The 3,477-nt window shown below is 48.7% G+C and overlaps 1 long non-coding RNA gene across 1 annotated transcript in view; it reads left to right on the forward strand.

The window, feature by feature from the left end:
• The first annotated feature begins 1,328 nt into the window (after positions 1–1,328).
• LOC108447873 overlaps positions 1,329–3,477 on the forward strand; it is a 15,957-nt gene continuing 13,808 nt past the window's right edge. The window contains exons 1-2 of the long non-coding RNA XR_001863574.1: positions 1,329–2,948; positions 3,341–3,342. This is a non-coding gene — a long non-coding RNA (uncharacterized LOC108447873). The remainder of the gene's footprint in view (positions 2,949–3,340; positions 3,343–3,477) is intronic.

Here is a 3,477-nt window from a genome sequence, read left to right on the forward strand (position 1 = left end):
AAAACACCACTTTCAGCAGGGGTGGTTGCAGACAGCCACTCAAGGAGCAAGGAGAAGGCACCATGCAACTCCACAGCCCTTCTCTCATTCCTAATTCTATTACTCATCCCCACAGGCACTGTCAGTGTTTACACTGTCATTGTCCCTATTTCTGTATGAGTTATGGGTCTTCCAGGATTGTAAGTGAGGTGGATTGAGAACTGGCTGAACAGCAGATCCCAGAGGGTCACAATCAGTGGCACAGGGTCCAACTGGTCATTAGTGGTGTCCCACAAGGTTCAATACTGGGCGCAACACTGTTTAACTTATTCATCAATGACTTGGATGAAGGGGCAGAGGCCTCCTCAGCAAGTTCACTGATGACAGAAAGCTGTGAGGAGTGGCCAATACCCCAGAGGGCTGTGCAGCCCTTCAGAAGGACCTCGACAGGTTGCAGAGATGGGCAGAGAAGAACCTTCTGAAATTCAACAAAGGCAACTGCAGGGTCCTGCACCCGGGGAGGAATAACCCCAGGCACCAGTACAGGCTGGGGGCTGACCTACTGGAAAACAGCTCTGTGGAGAAGGACCTAGGGGTCCTGGTGGACAAGCTGACCATGAGCAAGTTCTCCATAAGCCATGACCAAGAAGGCCAGTAAGATCCTGAGGTGCATTAGGAACGTGAGTAGGTCAAGAGAGGGAATCCTGCCCCTCTACTCAGCCCTACTGAGGCTGCATCTGAAGTGCTGTGTCCAGTTCTGGGCTCCTCAGGACAAGAGAAACCTGGAGCTCCTGGAGCAGGTCCAGGAGATGGCAACAGATTAAGGGGTTGCAACATCTCTTATGAGGAAAGGCTGAGGGAACTTGGCCTGTCCAGCCTTGAGAAGAGACAACTGAGAGGGGACCTCATCAATGTCTGTAAGTATTTGAACGAAGGGTGCCAAGAGGGTGGATCCAGGCTCTGCTCAGTGGTGTTGAGCAATGGGACAAGAGGCAACAGGCAGAAACTGATGCACAGGAAGTTCCACCTGGATGTGAGGAAAAACTTCTTCACTGTGCAGGTGACCGAGCACTGGAACAGGTTTCCCAGAGAGGTTGTGGAGTCTCCCTCACCAGAGATACCCAAGAACTGTCTGGACACAATCCTGTGCCTTGTTTCTGGGATGACCCTGCTTGAGCAGGGAGGTAGGACCAGATGACCCACTGTGGTCCCTTCAACCTGACCCATTCTGGGATTCTGTAGTGCATTTGGTACTATGTAAAATTCCGTTGTACTTAATATTGTTGCAATACACATGGGCCTTGTGATTTTTTTTAGTAAACCAATTGATAAAAATGGGTACACTGCAATACACATGGGCCTTGTGATTTTTTAGTAAACCAATTGATAAAAATGGGTACAGATAAGAAAATGCCTGGCTAAGCACTATTTAAAAACTTTCACTGATGCAGCATGTTAATTCTCTGCATGATTCACTTGTATTAAAGATGCTCCTCTCAGTAAAAACATCCCTGTGATAAGGTATGCTTCCTATTTAATTGGGCATGCCTGGGAGCTGAGCACGCAGCATGTGCATGGGAAAGGGATGGGACCCAGCCCTGGGAACAAGAAAAGGCTGACTAAGACAAGATCAACATTTTGAGCACACAACAAAGCAAATCTGGCTTTATCAAGGGACACAACTCCCCTTTGATTCCCAGTGCCCCTGCTAATTCCACTCAGGCCACCATTTTGAGCATGCAAGGGGAGGCTGTCAATTGAAGCGAGAAGAAACATGAACTGCAGAGCACACACAAGCCTGAAACACTCACTAAGGGCAAATGCAATCCAGTTTACCAGTTGGCTTTGTGGTGCTGCTGGCAGCCTGCGTGCTCAGACAGAAAGACAGCAACTACAGTTGGGAAGGAAAATATGGGACTTGGATGTTTGTACAAGGCCCTGCTTATGCCCCTGGAAAGCAAATCTTGTCCTGCTTTTCTACTACATACACAGGTGCCTGGAACACAGCCTGGAAGTCCAGGCTTTTGTCTTCAACTCTCTTTCAGGCCACCTTCAAAGTTTTTGTTTTACACAGCACTGCCTGGCACCCCTACTGTGCCCAAGTTCAGTCCTCATTACAGCACCGTCTATAAACGTGACCTAATTTTTATGCCTGAATATCAACTTCTTGGACCTCTGCCTCTCCGCAAGGCATGTGCTGGGACAGGATCTCATGCAGCTGCAGCTGGAAACCTAGGAGACTGGCATTGCATAGAAATAGCTCAAACAAGCATGGCAGTAAGTTGCCTAGCATGTTGAATGCAGGTGAACACAAGCATAAAGCTCAGAACTTTTCTCAGTCATCGAGCAGCTTAAGAACTGTGCAACACCACATCCAGTTCTCTAGGGCATGGTGTGGAACAGCACAGACAGTAAGAGGACTGTGGAAACTCTTTAGACCACAGTCCAAATCCATCAAATCTATTCTGGTACGTTTCTTCAGTGTAAAACTGCTCCAGATTCCAAGAAGAGGAAAAATCACTAGACCAGGCCACTAGCCAGGCCAAAACATTGTGGAAGCAACCAAATCTTTAGCAGTATGAATTACCCAGACAGGCAATCAGTATCAGCTAGCTGGAGTTATAGTCTGAAATTTTTAATGTTAACTGTAATAACTTGCAACTTGCATATTGAAAGATTATACAGTTAGAATCACAGGCTTGTCAAAGTTGGAAGAGATCTTTAATATCATTAAGTCCCACCATTAACCAGGCACTATTCCTGTGACCCCTAAACCACATCACCTAGCACATGATTCAAGCACCTCTTAAACACCTCCACAGACGGTGACTCCACCACCTCCCTGGGGAGCCTATTCCAATGCCTGACCATCCAAACAGTGAATTTTTTTTTTTTTTTCTAATATCTAATCTGAATCTCCGCTGTCTCATTTTAAGTCCACTTCCTCTGGTCCTCTCACTGCAGTCACGGTGGAAGAGACGGGCTCCATCTCACTGCAGCCTCCTTCCAGGGAGTTGCTGCAGCTCAGCATGGCCGGTCACACTGAGCGCTGGCTCGGCTTGTCAGAGCTCACCACCTGAGAGCTGAAGTGAGCAGTTAAACCCCTCTGCGTATTTTATTGAGACAACTGGAAAAAACCGACACATTTGAGACCTGCACACCATTCTAATCGTATGAAGGCCTTTCACATATAACTTTATCACCCCTTGGGCAGGCTTAAGACAGCGACTGCCCGCAAGCACAGCACAGTGTTTACACGGAGCACACAGCGCTCCAGCGCTAGCACCACGCACGGACTACACCCTGTGTTGAGGTGCTCCCGCACAGCTCCTTACTGCTCACCTCCCAAACGACTGCAAAGGCGTCTGTGCTATGGCTCAGACCCAGCGCCTTTTCCAATCCCGCTCACCCCCTACGGTGAGAAACCCCACACCTCGACACACTTCACACTTTGCCCCCTCCGACGCACAGCGGCTACCCGGGGCCGAGTCTGCCACC

This window comes from Corvus brachyrhynchos, unplaced genomic scaffold (genome assembly GCF_000691975.1).
Source record: "Corvus brachyrhynchos isolate BGI_N302 unplaced genomic scaffold, ASM69197v1 scaffold7, whole genome shotgun sequence".
NCBI classification, from domain to species: Eukaryota; Metazoa; Chordata; class Aves; order Passeriformes; family Corvidae; genus Corvus; species Corvus brachyrhynchos.